Here is a 15,728-nt window from a genome sequence, read left to right as displayed (position 1 = left end):
GCATTTAAATAGCCCTATAGCATAGCCTTCTTTTACAATGAATCTTACAAATTGAGAGGATTTGCTTTTAATTTTTCTAGATGGTGAGGGAGAAGAGTAGCAACTTTAGTGCTTCATTTCCTGACCCTATAAACACTTATGGATTTTGCTTGCTTTCAAGTGCGAAGGCCCGCTGACACACAGAGGGACTACTCAGAGGCTTAAATTTAAGCAGGTATGTAAGTGTTTCTGGAACTAGGGCTTTTTTATATTTATTGACTGACAGGTTCATTGCCCTACAGGGAGTACTTCACAAGAGTACTGGCAGTGACTTTTTTTCCTTTTGGAAAACTCACTTTTGGTCTAGCCCTGGTTACAGCTCCACAGACTTGCGCCGTGGGAAGACCTATAGCAGTGCCACCAAAGGCAGGCTTTGGGCAAGGCTGTTGGATCAGCTGTGGCCTGGGTGAGGGCTGCAGGGACAGATTCCTTCTGCTGTCAAAATGTGTGTTACATGTGTTGCATGGCATCTGCAGCGCACCCTGAGAAATACACTCCTGCATTTCTGTGTATCTCCTGTTAGGAGAGGAGCAGCTCTGAAAGACACCAGACAAAAACCCATGAGAATGGGTTAGGGTAGATGATGATGATAAGTGCATTGTTTGTGGTTCTGTGGGGTGAGGGCTGCAAGAATTGCCCCAGGTTTAGCTTTGCAGAGAGTCTGACCTGCAGGCTGGGTCTGGGGGGTTCTTCACAACCACAACCCCTTCTGTATTTTCTGGCTTTAGGCTGATAAAAGTAAGGAGGGATCCCAGTTTTTGTACAGGATTTGCCCATATGATTATGAGAATTAAGATTTCTTCTTAAGATTACCTTTATCTTTTGAGGGGATTTTCCCTCTTTTTTGTGAAATCAGAATTTGTCCTCTTTTTAATAGCTCCTAGAAGGCCACCTTCGTACTGTGCTCCAAGTGACATGCATTAAAAAATCCTGTCATTTATTGAATTTGCATGTACTTTTCCTCTTATTAATGTTATGCCGTTACTCCAGTCACTACCATTGATGAAATTTATTAATCCATTGAATTCTCTTCCTCAACTTTTTTGGAGTAAGATTCTATGCAAGACATCAGCTATTAAAATTAATGAAGACTTAAACAACTCTGATTTACAGAAGAATGTTTTGTATTTCTCTTTGGTAAAAATATAAAATCAGATGTTCTAAGAGAAACTGTATGCTAAATAGGCTTCTTTTATGATTTATTGTTTGATCTTTTGGCATGGATATTTGTGTTAAATTGTACATTCACCTCATAAAGTTCATTCTTTCCTAACTACATTAGAGTGATATTAGAAATGCTCCTATTAAAATAACAACTTTTTATTATAGAATGGTCTGCTAATATAGCTACAGCAAAAGATCATCAACCTTTCCATTATGAACATAAATCTCTATTTTCAGGGACTTTAAACTCTGCTATAAATACTCATTCCAGTCTAACATTTGGCATGTAAAGCTGCATCCAAACAAAAAAAGCTATTTATTATTAAATTGCTTTAGCCATTTGAATACATCTTAAAGCAGACAAAGTAAAAATAGTTGCATGAGGGTTTTTTGTTGCTCTATTTTTATTTTTTTTACTCTGATATATTCCTAGAGTATGAGAAGCTGGGAAATGAGGAAGGTGCTGGGGCTGGAGGGCTGGGTAGTGTTTCCTGCTGGTGCCAAGTCACTTCACTGTCTGGTTCTGCTCAGGCCAGGCTGACTTCAAGGGGCATTTTTTCTTTGGGTTTTTTTGGGTTTGGGGTTTTTTTCAACCATTGCATTTCTGATATAGTCTTCCCAAGGCACATTAATGTCATCCTTGAAAAACTTCTTCTGACACCCTGTCAAATTTTTCTTATGAAATGGAAAGTTATTAAGTCCCTTCTGCTCCCATGAGCTCCTCAAAGATCTGAACTCTGGACCTAAGTGTGTGTGAGGTCCTTACTGGTAAAGTTTGAGATGGGATAATCTTGACATCAGACTGGTAAAACTGCCCAAGCTCACCATGTCCTTTGGCCATATCCAGTGCTGAAATGTAACATCTTTCTGAACATCAGTACAGTTTTCTCACTCCCTTTTCTTTTTTTTTTCCCCAAAAGTGGTTTCAGACATATTTCAGGTTGTGTTTCATGATCAGTTTAGACTGCCCTGGGTAGCAGCTCTTGCTGAAAGCAGTTAGCCTGTGTCACTCGTCCTTCCTGTCCTGAGAGTTTCTGCAGGCCTTGTGTTTGCACAGTCAAGCAGACCCAAAAATATGCATGGGTGTGAGTTGAGTTAGGGACAGACAAATTCCCTTTCTACCACATCAAGTGGCCTGCAGGGATGATGCTCATGCTCAGCAAGGCACTGGGAAAGTCAGACTGTCCCACTCTCACCTGTCCTGGCTTCTTTCACATGAAACCATGAAACTGCAGCAAATGATGCTTAAAAGACTCATTGAAAACCTTCCAGAGAGTGACTGTCATTCCTTGCAGACTGCTTAAAAGGATTTTCTGAAGTTTTTGTTTCCTTGGAGTGTCCATAGGAATAAAATGCCTTAAGGTCTAGGTGCTCGTAGGAAAAAAAAAGCCCCATCATCAGGACAACATTGAACAAATTGCAAATCTTTAGTCTAGGAGCAACAAAGGCTTGATAGCAATGGGGCTGTCTGTGTTTGACAGCACTGCAGACAGCCTTGGTCAGCCAAAAGTCTGTGCATGTGCATCTGCAGGAGAGGGAATGAGCAGGTGTTCCTGATCACTCATAGCCTGGAAACACATGAACTGAGAGAGCAAGAGCAGACAAACCCCTCAGACTGCAAACCAAGTCACAAGAAGGTGGACTCAGAGGCTTTGTTGCTTTTTAATGATGATTTGCTGGGCCAGGCTGTGGCAAACAGTAGTTGGCAGCATCAGAAAAGAGTGTGCGGGGGATTTGTGGTTGCTAAGAGCAACCTGCTCTAGCAGGAGATATTTTATTATGCTCAAAGGTTTATTCTGAAAGCTCCAGGGTTTATAAATTGAAAAGTGAAACAGCATAAGAAAAGCCTCTGTGCCATCTAACAATTAGCTGTGAAATTTCTGAGGCCTTGCTTTCACCTGTGCCTGCCGAGTTGGTCTCGCTGGACCTTGGCATCACCTCAAGGTGTGACCATGCCTCAGCTCTGCTGGCACACTTCTCACATCCAGGAGAGTGAAGGCAGCACTTATATTATATTATAATCATTATAATACATTTTTCTCTTCAACTTCTTCATGAGATCCCAACACTTATTTTTTCCCCTGAAAGCTGTGTGTGTTCTTGCTCCTCTGTCTCCTCCCCGCTCACTCCCTGTGTCGATGTACGTTCACTGTTGTGTTCTCCTAACTTTATCTGCTGTCCAACTTTGCCAGGACTTCCTCAGTGGAAACTCCAGACTCCTTCCTGAATGCTACCAAGGGTGAAAAGGTGATGATAGTGAACTCAGAAATGAGTGATATAAATGTTGCAGGGTCTTAAATAAGTGTGACTGTTGGTGGAGAAGTAAAGGTTATGTTAAATAAATCTGAGACATTTAAAAGATTTGAGGGTTGTTTCTTTCTTACTCCTTTTTTTTTTTTTCTTATCAGTTATTGATAAAAGCTAGATAATGAAACATAGAACAACTAAAGAACATTTGGCTTATTTTGAAAAAAAACAGCAATAATGCAGTTGTTAACAAAAAAAAAAAACTTTTTACACCACCCTTGTAATTTTGTTCGAAATTATGTTCTTTTTGATATTTTAAAAAAAAAAGAGAAAGTGAAAATATCATCCTGAAGGGTAATCATGCTGCCTTTCAGACTTGGTCTGTGCACCTTTATGATCAGCCTAGCACACATGGACTCATGTTACATATGGGTAAGGCTTATTATGTTATTATTTGAGTTTATCATCAAGTAAGTGAGACAGGGAGTTATTCATGGGACCACCCTGTTTAAGCCATTTCTTGTCTTAAGGAAACCAAGCCAACGTATTCCCACAAGTACTGAATGCTCTCTGCTGCTTTGACTGCAGTAAAAGACCACCTCTGTTAAGCAGTGATTTATTTTTTCTGTTGGTCTCTTGGGTGACCACTGATGGCAGATTTTCCTGTGTTTCCTATGGTAGAAGCAATATGTTCTGAAATATTTTGATTACGTTTAAAGTATATGTATGAAAATGTGATATATGGTAAAGTAATGTGTGGCAAAAAATAATATTGATATGTGTATTGGATATATCAAAAGGAAATGTGGAAGATATTTTCATAAGCATATGTTCTTCTTTATTTGGGAGAGGATTATTGGAAGGCATGGAACACTTATGAAAATGTATAGAAGCCTTTTATAGAGTGTTGAAGCAATTTTTCTGATAAATGTTTGGAAAATATCCAAAAGTGTTATGGTACATAAATAAAGCAATATGTAACATTTTTTTTAAATTGTTCTTAATATGGTTAATTTATGTTCATTTACTTTGGGATATATTGGAACCATATTTCATAAATACTAAAGTTATTTTGTGCTGCCTGTGCACACTATTGAAATTCACTTGATCTTCATGAAGTGCATAAATATATTTCTCCAAATTTATAAATGTATGTGAAATATGCAGTACATATATTTGGAGAAAAAAGGACACATTTATACAGATTTTTACTAGTCTATCTTGTGCTCAGGACAGCACTGACAGAGTAAATCATGCTTTAATATGCCCGTGGAAGCTTTACAGATTTATGCATATACCTGCATTTCTCTAGACAGGCCATAGTTATAAGCAGTATTTTCACAAATTATATCTACTTTTTTCTGGCTTTTTAAGAGTCTTGGAGAAAATTTGCTGAAGAGAGAAATGTCTTTCTACTAAACAAGGACACAGGAAAATAAAAGTCAGTATCTCTTCAAAACCATTACTTAAATTTTCTTTTCCTTTTAAAAGTGCCTCAAAAGTAGATCTGTGTTGACAGATCAATGCCAAATTTCATCTGTGGTACTAAGGGCAGAAAACTATTCTGATGATGATTCTTTGATGCCTCTCTCATTCAAAGAGTATACTGATGGAATTAGATTAGTACTTGTTCTGCTTCATTACATTCCTAGAAACCTTCTCCATGCTACCATTCTGCTTTGCACTGCTTTATGAAATTACATGGGGTTAAATTTACATGGGGTTTCCCCCAGTTAGACTTGAGAATTGTTTTGGTTTCTGTAAGAGACACTATTCTAGGACCAAGCAATTTTCCAGAACCTGAGGAAGACAACTCATTTGATATTCTTCTGCATGATATGTTCATGCCTTTCTGTTGGAGTCCTTTAGACCAGAACATTTAAAAGACTAAAACACACTAACAAATGAAAGATTTAGGTTCAGGTCTACTTTCTTCTTCTCTTTTTTTCTCGTTTTTTCTGTCCAACCACCTCTTGTTTTTCTCTTTCTATCTCTCATGTTTCTGCTTTCAAATTAGGGCACCCTTTCATCCTGTTCAAATCCAGAAAGAGAAACTTGAAAGTAGTATTAGCAGGAAAGAAACTCTCAAGAAATGTAGGGGTTGGCCTTTGCATAATAATCTGATATTAGCGTATGAACTCATTATTTGGAATACTTCAAATTAATAAGGGAATGGAAAGGGAAAGGAAGAGTCCTTACTCCAGATTTCAGCACTTCAGAAAAATAAATTTTATAGTTTCCTGGGTAATTTCCCAGGAATTTTTCTGAGTTACTAAAAGAGCGCTTTTAGGACCCTTGATTTCCTAATCTGATGGAAGTTATTTTTGATATCTGTTTCAGCCCAGGAATGCTAACCTTTCTCAAAACTTGAGAGTGCTCCTGGGAAGAGAGAAGTGCCAGGGATGCTCAAGATGGGTATTCTCAAAGCCTAGCTTTGCCTAGAAAGGCCAGTCTTCTCCTTTACTCTCTACTGCCAATGGAGTGAGGAATCTCCTCCAGGGATGATGCAGAGATCCTAGCACTGATATTCTCATTTAGCCCTTGGAGGACACTCCTGTCTGTAGTGACTACAGGAGGAAGCCTGGCATAATAACACCCTCCAAGTCTTTTGTGATTCCCTTTCTGGCATAGGTGGAGACAAGGACTTCAAAGGGTCTGAAAAACAGGTTAAAAAAATATAGTTTTCCAATGTTAAGTGTTTTATTTAATTAGTCTTGAGCAATTTTTTTTTCCTTCATTTCTCAACTGAAGCGGAATTGCTGGTATCAAGAAGGGTCAGGATTTTTTTTCCTGTTTCATCAAATATTACTGCAAATTATATTTCAGGTTAGTGTTTGAACCTAAGAAATAGCTGAAGACAGTTTAATCATGATGAGTCTTATCCAAATTTAAAAAGAGAAGTTTTCTCTTAATTAGCAAGGCAAAGATCAATATTCTTGAGAGCAGACCTATCAAAGAATGATGTTTCCAAAAAGGTGTGCTTTGATTATTATCATAATCAAACTCCCTCAATCATAGCAGGTACATAGCAGTACCCCTGAAAATCTGAATAGATTTGAAATTATATTTCCTTTAAATTTTATTTGAAGATATTTTCTATGTTCAGAGAAGGGCAAAGGAACTGTGGAAGGGTGTGGAGAACAGCTCTGATGTGGAGCAGCAGAGGCAGCTGAGGGGGCTCAGCCTGGAGAAGACAAGGCTCATGGGGAACATTTCACTCTCCACAGTTCCCTGGGATGAGGGTGGAACCAGGTGGGGGTTGGTCCCTTCTCCCAGGTAACCAGGGACCAGACAAGAGGAAAAGCTATTAATTGCACCAGGGAAGGTTTAGATTGCATAGCAAAAACTTCTTCCCAGAAAGGTGTGTCAAGCACAGGCAGAGGCTGCCCAGGGAAGTGGTGGAGTCGATATCTCCAGACGGATTTAAAAGATGTGTGGATGAGGTGCTAACAACATGGTTTAATGGTGAGCACAGTGATGGTGCTGGGTTGATGCTTGGACTTGGTGACCCTAGAGGTGTTTTCCAGACTTAACAATTCTGTGAATCCACCGATTTTTCTTTCATAGCTATGGTTTTTATATGAAAAAATTATGAAGTTCTCCATTCAACCACCTACCTGGGGCTATAACGACACAAATGATAATGTTGCAGCCTTTTTATCAAGCTCACAAGGAATATAGACTTGAACCTTATTTCAAATGTGCTGATAAAAGAGTGGAAGATACATGTCCAGAGCTAAATCACTGAGCCTCTTCATTTCCTGGGGACTGTAAGAATGGGCTGGCCAGACATTTTATGTCACCACTTTCTCCTGGAAAGATGAAGATGCTCTTCAACGACAAAGGTCACTGCAATTTCTCATTGCACCATAAACTCATCCTGGCACAAGCATCTGACCTGCTGTATTTGTTTGAAATGGCATCTCTCACTGTGAGAGGCTCACCCAAGATTTCAGGCCACAAAAGTAACTTCTAACTCTTCCTTCAGCATGGGGGGACTTTCTGTTCTTACTTCAGTCCTCAGGATGCTAGTAATTCCTTTGCTCTTAAGCTTCAATAACACACATCTCTATTTTCATATGCTCCCCCAGCCTATGAATTATGCTGCCCTTTGCCATAAGCCTGAGGCATTGACTGGCCTTGCATTCTGGCTTTTCTATAGTGCCTGAGGCTTTATAAAGATTTTGATAACTGTTTTTTTTTTTTTTTCCAGAAGAGAATTCATATATATTCTTATTTGAATTATAATTCCCTAATGGAGAAGTGAACCCAGAGGCAAACAGCTATGAGAGACAGAGGAAAAAAATCTACAGGTAAGACTAGGAGACAGAAAAGGGATTGTCATACAGGTGGATGAAGAAGGGACAGACAAGGCGCTCTTGGCACATTAAATTTCCTATGAATAGAAATATTGCCCTTTAGAAACTTTTGAATGTGTTTTAGAACATTTGTAACCTTATAGACCAGCGACACTATCAGAAATACCATGAATGTTGTACACCAACTTCTCAAACCACTGTTATAGTGGCATTATTTGGCAGGCAAATGCTGACTGATCTACTTTGTAGTGGGTCAGTGAGCAAAGCCCTCTTTTTAAGCTTCCTTAACTGTGTTCAATACCTTGATCTTTTTTGTTCTTATTAAAAAGTAATGGCAATACTTCTATACATTCAATATTTTATATAAAATAATGGCACAACAATATTGAATTTTTAATCTCATGATGAATTTATATGTTTGATTAAGTATTTTGGCACTTACGGCTCTGGAAACCTATGCACAGGAATCAATTCTGCTTTTGAAAAGCCAAATTGAAAGTTGTGTTTGTTTTAAAATAGGAAAAAGGTCACTCAGACTGTGGATGTTGGAACAAAAAAAGAGTTCAGAAGGTTCTGCTTTGTAGGACAGTCAGCACTTTCTAATGAATTTATAAAAGCAGTTGATTTGTATTTGTGTATTGGTTTTAATATTTTTAACTACAGAATAACAGTATTCTAGGGTTAGTATTACACAAAAATAGTGAAGGCAGGCTACTTTTCTTTAAGATATTTCCATCACATTAGTAGATCCACCCTTTGTTATCACCATTAAATTAAAGTGATGTAAATTTAACATTGATTTCTAGAATGAGGTGCACAAAGTATGACGTGAAACACAATGAAAATGGTTGGTAAGTGCTTATATAAAGGTGACAGCTCAGAAAAAAAAGGCAGGATTAAAAGCTAATTAAGAGGAGTTGTTCTTCTGACACAGGAATATTCTTTTTTTTTTTTTTTTTAACTAAGGGAATTTTAAATGCAGTGCATTACTAGGCTGCTTGTTAGAATGCTTGTGTTAGCAATGGAGGATTGACCTTACATTTTCTAGCTTTTTTCACACAATGCAATATTTACCATAACAGAGTAAGAAGTGTTCATGTGGAAATTTTAAAGAGCATACCAAGTTAAAAAAACTAAATTTAATTTGGGTTTTTTGTTGCAGTTCCTCTCTAATTATAAACAGAATAAATTAAAATTACAACTACTTGAGTAAAAAAAGATTGTGAAACACTTGTTTTGAGTGGCATAAAGACTCACTTTTGCTCCCATTAGGTTTTTAGTCCCTCAGCTGTGGAAAGGAGTTAATCACCAGTTAGTGTGACAGCATGATGTTACCTCTTCATGGACTTTTTCCTAGATGCAGGATTTGAACATGAAGAAGTTTTCTGTTGCTTCCATGGAATATGACTTTGACTCCCCATAAATGGCTGGAAGTGGCTCTAGCTTTATTCCTGATGTAGGATATACCTGCTTCTACTGCCTGCCTCTGCAAATTTCCACCTAATCAAAATCGTCAGATGCACCTTCATGGTGCATCAAATTTGTAACCTCATCAGATGTGATTGTGCCAGGGTTAGTATTGCCCTTGCTTTGGAGGCATGCAAGCTGAGACCACTGATAAAAGTGGTGTTTGTTTATGGGGATAGGATTGATTATGTTTGAGACAGACCTTCAGAAACCTATTTTAAAAGCGTTAGGTGTAGACCAACCCAGCAGTTTTGTAGAATGATTCTTTAGGCTGAGGAGCAATGAGAGAGAGAGAGAGAGAAGAGCTAAGAAATGGGAAATTGAGTTGCTTGAAGGTTTCATTTAGATGATCACTAAGGTGACAGAAAGAAGATAAGCAAGAGAGGAAATAAGCAGCTGTCACCTGTAATCTATGAGGTTTCTTCTCTGACTCTATTCCTTGGCTGGTGCAAATCAGAGTAGCTCATTTGCAGATGTTAAAATTACAGCAATGATATTTGGTTCTAGACCTTTGTGCAAAAAGGGTTTGATGGGTTTCATTCACTTTTCAAGTTCATAGCCAAGAAGAGGAGGAATCTGCAGCAGAACACCTGACTGATCAAATCACCCCTGGATGAGGTCACAAACCTGGATGAGGTCAAAGCCCTGCTCTGGGTTATCACTATGGAGAAGATTTCCAACCTCAGGTGAGAGCCCTGGTCAGCCAAGCTGCTAAATTATTTCTGTGTTTTGGGGCATTCTTTCCATGAAATTGATTTCATTTTATTTTGAAGTATAGTATAAAGAAGAGAATATTTTGAAATGTTTCATAAAACGCAGAAACCTTCTGACCAGCATTATATCAATAAAACCATTTTCACTTGTTTTCTTACTCTGTGATGTGCTTTTGTCATCTTCCATGTTTCTTTTCACATTGTACCTCACATTTTATTGTTCTGGCAATCTTTTTCACTCTTTTTCTGTAACTACTCATGTGTCTTTAGTAAGAGAATGTAAGAACAGATTGATTTGCCACAATCCTCTTCGGCATTGCACTGTATTTTTTTTTCAAGTCTGCAAAAAGAACCAGGGAATTCCTTTGTGCCTAAATTATTTATATGAAACCAAATAGAATACAGTGGAGGTATAATCTTTTATTAATAAGCCTCTTAGATACTGGCCCTGCTGCAGATGAATTCTGCTAGAGAGGAAATGTCTGTGACAGCCTAGGAATGGCAAGTACCAGAAGTACTGTTCTGGGAGATGAAGCCTTCAGCATGACTGATGTTTTCTAATGCCACACATGACTGAGGGCAGGACCTTTGGAAACACTGCCTACTAGAATTTCTCCTTTCAAATGTTTTCAAATGAGGCTGCTTGAAAAGCAGTGGTACATTTTGTAAATGGTAAAGAACTAAGAAAAACAGAACTCAATCTTCTCTCTAATGCTCCTCAGCATTTATCATTTCAAAATGCTGTGTACTTCTTCATTCATCACCTTGAAAAGAATAAGCATATGTAGAGTTCACCTCACTCTCAAACATCCACAGTGCAGCAGCATGGATCAGAGTCACAGAATCATGGAATCATTGAATGTTTTGTGTTGTAAAGGACATTAAAGATCATTTCATTCCAACCTCCCTGCCATGGGAAGGACACCTTCCATTAGACCAGCCCTTCAGAGCCCTATCCAACCTGGTCTCAAACACTTCCAGGGATGGGACACCCACAACCTCTCTCGTGTCCATACAATCATATAGCTGCCCAGGGAAGAGGACACCTTGAAAATTCCTCTGGTCCAGCCTTTCATGGGAAAGGGAGCCTACAGGAAATGTCCAGCACCCTGTCCAGTCACATCTTGAACACCACCAGGGACAGGGACTCGGACACATCACTGAGGAGGTTGTCCCAGCGAGTTCTTACTGTAAAAACATTTCTTTCCTATTTCAAGATGAAACCAGTCCTACTGCAACTTGTCCTTGTGTTCTCCATGTGGCATCCTCTCCATCTTCTTTGTATTTACTTAAATATGACCTTTAAGCATGATTCTTCTCTCAAATAAAATCAGATTTCTGGAGGTACTAATTATGCCAGTTAATCTCCTATTAAGGTGTTGACTAAAGGTAGGGCTATGATTCAGATTTGGTAGGATTAATTTCCAAAATGAATTACCTTCTTTTTTACCCAGCTACATATAAATCATCAGTAATTAAATTCTATTTTGAAGTGAGTCTGGAAGGCAAATCTAGGAACCTCTAATTTAAGCAAAAAGTATTTCCTTTTTTTTTTTTTTTTTATTTTATTTGGTTATTTAGCTAGATCATCCAGTCCTATACTCCTCAATATCAATTTTTGATTTTGTGGTATTTTAGAGAGTAGAGCAAATCTGTTTGTATTTTAACCTCTCCTTTCTTCTGAAAAATAAGTTTGGTTCAAAATATCTGATATTTCTTCAGATCTGGACACTTTAAACCCCAAAGCTAGAATGTTACATATAAAGTAATTTGTGGTTTTAAACTTTGGTTTCCACTCTCCCATATAAATGCAAATAAAATGTTCTCCATTAGAATAACTCTGCCTTGTGCTTTTTTAATGAAGGCATTGGAGACTACAAAGTAGAGTAGAATCCATTTTGATAATACTGCATCTTCTCTCTGAGTGCCAATCTAAATATTTCCATCTGTCAGATTTTTTATTTAATATTCTGAATAATGTAAGTTGCAGGAAAAAGGGAACAGTCACTTTTATTCACTTTCTTTTGCCAGGTTTTGGTGGTCTTACAGTTTCTCTTTGGATTGCAGAAATGTGTGTGTGAAGATTTATAGTCCTTTCTTCTGCCAAGATATCCCCTAGAAATCCAAAGATGTCATTTTCAAATGTTCATAAACAAACATAATTTCTAAAATTTAAAAAAAAAGAAAAGAAAATCCAGCTTTCCCCAAACACAAATTCAAATCTCTACTGAAGTGGAAGGAAATGTACAAAAACAATCAACACACTTTCATTTTGTTGTCTTGACTTCAGTTTGGAATGCTGCTGCCACATCTGACATCTAAATGAATATAGCACATACAATGGCTCCCAGGTTAGCCAGAAAATGGCTAAATTCCTGTGGCATTTGCTGGGAAAGAGAAGAAAATTATGAACAAGCAGTTCCAAGAAACTGAAAGGTCAAAATATCACATGAAAAAGCAAGTTTCAATTTTAAAACTCTACTTTCTAGTGAACCTAGCTAAAGCAGCTCTTGGTGAGGATCCACCTTTATGAACTGTTTTATAGTTTCATGTGATTAAGCCATGAGCAACTGCCTGAGTTAAAGACTTGATATGTAAGGTTGTAGTTGAGTGGTTTGGGCTGGTTGTTTTTTTTTCAAAAAGTCCTTACATCCAGAAGTGGCAAAAGAAATCTGTGCTTTTATTGTTTAATTCTAATTTTCATATAATAAAATATTTTCTGCATTTGTTTTATTATTTTGTTTTTCTTCTTTAAGTCAGATGTCCCAAGTGCCAAGTAATACAATATCTAATACAGAAGGGAATATCAAATGTCCACAAATCAAACCTGCCCTCTCATCCAAGGTCTGCTTAGGAGTAAAAGTTAGGAAAATACAGAGAAATCTCCCAGCATGTCCTATATGAGAGTCCAAACCCCATGAACTCTGTAATGAAAAGTAAATAAATGACTCTGTCCTTCACTGCCAAGCTGTTAATCCATAATGTGGAGTTGGCCTCTGTTGTTGTCAACAGTGATACATAAATCATATCACACAAAACAAGAACCAAGCTGACCCTTTACCCCTTCCTTAAGCAAAATACAAGCATTTATAATGCCTAAAACTTTTCCCCCTCTTTTCTTTCCCCCTTTTCACATGTCTCTCACTTCCTGGTTTCTCTTGGGTTGATAAGAGTAGAAAAGTGTGTGGAAGTCGTTTGAAGTGCTCAACAGGGAATTTCAACCCAATTTCCTAAGCCAAAGAGATCTCAGTAACACCAACCCAGCTACAGTTTGGTCCTTCATAAAACCATGGCTCCTGCTGCTCAGGACTTCTGGGAAGAGGAATGCATGGAAAAAGCAGCTCTGCAAACGAGGGATCACACAGCCAGGGATGATGGAAGAAAAGCTACAGAGGGAGAGGGAGAGGGAGGGGGACAGGGAGAGGGAGAGGTGGTCTTGCAAGAAGATCCAGAGAGACCAGACCAAGGAGACTAGGATAAGAAACACTGGCTGAAAGAGTTCAGGGGGAAGAAGACTGATGGCAATAAATGAAGGGTGAGCCTTTAATAGGTCTCAGGGTAAAACACTTTAAAGTCAAAGAGTGCAGCTGGTTTAGGTATCAGTGAAAGATGTTCCTTTATGTCTTACCTAAATTTAATTTATTCAATGAGTAAAATATTCAGTGACTTCCATGTTAGTTGGACAGGGCCCTAAGTGAAAAGGGCATGAAATTAACTGAATTTTGATACTTGTAAAGCTCCTGAAGAGCTCATAACAGGATCAAAGCCTAGAACCATAATTGTGTTGCTCTTTAAAATAATGGAACAAATATTGAGAGAAAAATAACTAAATCCAGGGAAGTAATGCCAAGAGCGATAAATGATGTGAGTTTATGAAGAACAGATCTTGTCTGACAAACCAGATTGCTTTTTTCTAATAGAGTTACAGAGGATGAAATTCTAATACCTTTGTGAAGTCTGATTCGGTAAAGAAACCCCCAAAGTCTCTTCTTGGTAGAAATTATCTATGTCAATAACAGTCCTAAATGCTGATCTTTAATTAGCAGATGAAGGGATAGTAGCAGCTTGATGCTGTGCCCTGTAACATTTTATTGATCAAGACTAAATTTCCAGAGAAGTTTTGTGGTGTAGGATCCAGGGTGTCACTGGAGATTTCCACTTTTGTTTGTACTTGATACTGTACATGAACCACTGTCTTGGGTGAAGCTCCATAACCACGAACAGCAAAGTACAGCTCTCTGCATGGAGCCTGGAGTGCTGTGTCAACAGCGTGGCTCTACTCAGTTAGGACTGCAAAATATAGAAAATTGCTTAAGGGAAGTTCCTGGAAATTCTTAGACTGAGTTATAAGGTATTGGGAATAAGACAATTATGTTGTGAAAGTGAGAAACCTGAAAAGATGTTTCCAGGTAAAGTGAGGAAGTGGTTTGAGGATAGGATTTAAGTGTGCATGAACCAAAACTGTTGGCCTGCACTTACAAGGTAAAAAGGTGGGGGAAATACTGACTCAGGTACTCAAAAGGCACGTGAAAATTCTTCATGTCACAAACCAGGCTGGCCAATAGACCATCTAACAATGCAAAGCTCCAGTTCTCACTTGGAGAAGCACATAAATCTTTGAAGATATGCATCAAATCAGAGGGAAAAGGATAATGCAATCAAATCCAGGGAGAAATGTATAATGCTTAGCATTATAAAGGTGAGAATACCTATAGCAATAGAGCTGTATCCATACCTAACCACAAGTTTTTAAGGAAGGAACAACAAAAAAATCCCCCAGACATATGGTGTGAAATAGAAAGAAGGGGAAATGTAAGACAGTGTCTGAAAGTTTGTGAAATGGAGCAGTTGCTGGGTGGACAAGGTTATTATATTCATGAGAGCTGATTGACCTGCATAAAGGTAACACATGTGACACCTCCTCTGCAGGTAGCAGAGATCCCACAGCAGCATCCAACATCCACTAATCCCTGATTTATCCTGGAGATCCTCATATTGCTTAGTCCTTTATCTCTGTCTGGTACAAGAAATGGTTTAGGGATTGAGCCAGGAATGGATTATTCTGGTGTTTACTGTTGGCAACTGCCTGAAAGTACTGGTATTTTTTCCTCTGATGACTTTTTCAGGGTTTTTAGGGATTAATAAATACTTATTTAGTCAGGAAGTCCAGTAGGGAATCAACAGAAATATTTGCATATTTTTTGCCCATGTGAGTGCATTATAGCTCCAGAGTTTTTATTTTCTGCTTGCTTTTTAGCTGGTCTAAATTATCATGGTACTATTGAAATCGATCGTCTTTAAGCACCTGATACTTACAGATGCCCAATATTTGCCAGGTTTTTTCCTGTTGCCAGTACCAAGAAAGAAAATGGGATCATTTGCTAGTCCCTTCAATGACGTAGAGTGAGAAAATGAGGAAAACCACTATTTACTGCCTTACAATATCTCTAAAATTCAGGTGTGGAGGAGAAGTCAACTATTTTAGTGTGAAAAATAAACTTCCACATGGAGTTCTCTGATAATCCAGAATACATACTGGACAGAAAGAAAGAGAGCAGGAGCCTCCACCCCCTCCATACAGCCGTTGTGTTTGTCCCGCAACACTTGGAATCGAGTGGAAATCCAGCATGGAATGGAAAAAAGTATCACCTGCCCATATCCTTTTATAAGTGGAGCTTTGCAGTAAATTGTTTAATTTGGCTTAGGCAAAAAACACTGCCTTTGGTGGGGCAGCATGACTTCTGGAATCTTCAGCATGAGCAGGAGTAGCCTGTGCTCT

General features: G+C 38.3%; 1 long non-coding RNA gene across 1 annotated transcript; it reads left to right on the top strand.

Moving 5' to 3' along the window:
- Positions 1 to 5,647: 5,647 nt before the first annotated feature.
- LOC147654410 (uncharacterized) lies at positions 5,648 to 11,459 on the top strand. Its single transcript, XR_015283979.1, has 2 exons — positions 5,648 to 7,763; positions 9,789 to 11,459. It is a non-coding gene; the product is annotated as an uncharacterized LOC147654410 (long non-coding RNA).
- The last annotated feature ends 4,269 nt before the right edge of the window (positions 11,460 to 15,728 follow it).

Source organism: Cyanistes caeruleus, chromosome 3 (assembly GCF_971803275.1).
Source record: "Cyanistes caeruleus chromosome 3, bCyaCae1.hap1.1, whole genome shotgun sequence".
NCBI classification, from domain to species: domain Eukaryota; kingdom Metazoa; phylum Chordata; class Aves; order Passeriformes; family Paridae; genus Cyanistes; species Cyanistes caeruleus.
This window is presented reverse-complemented; position numbering and strand designations above follow the sequence as displayed.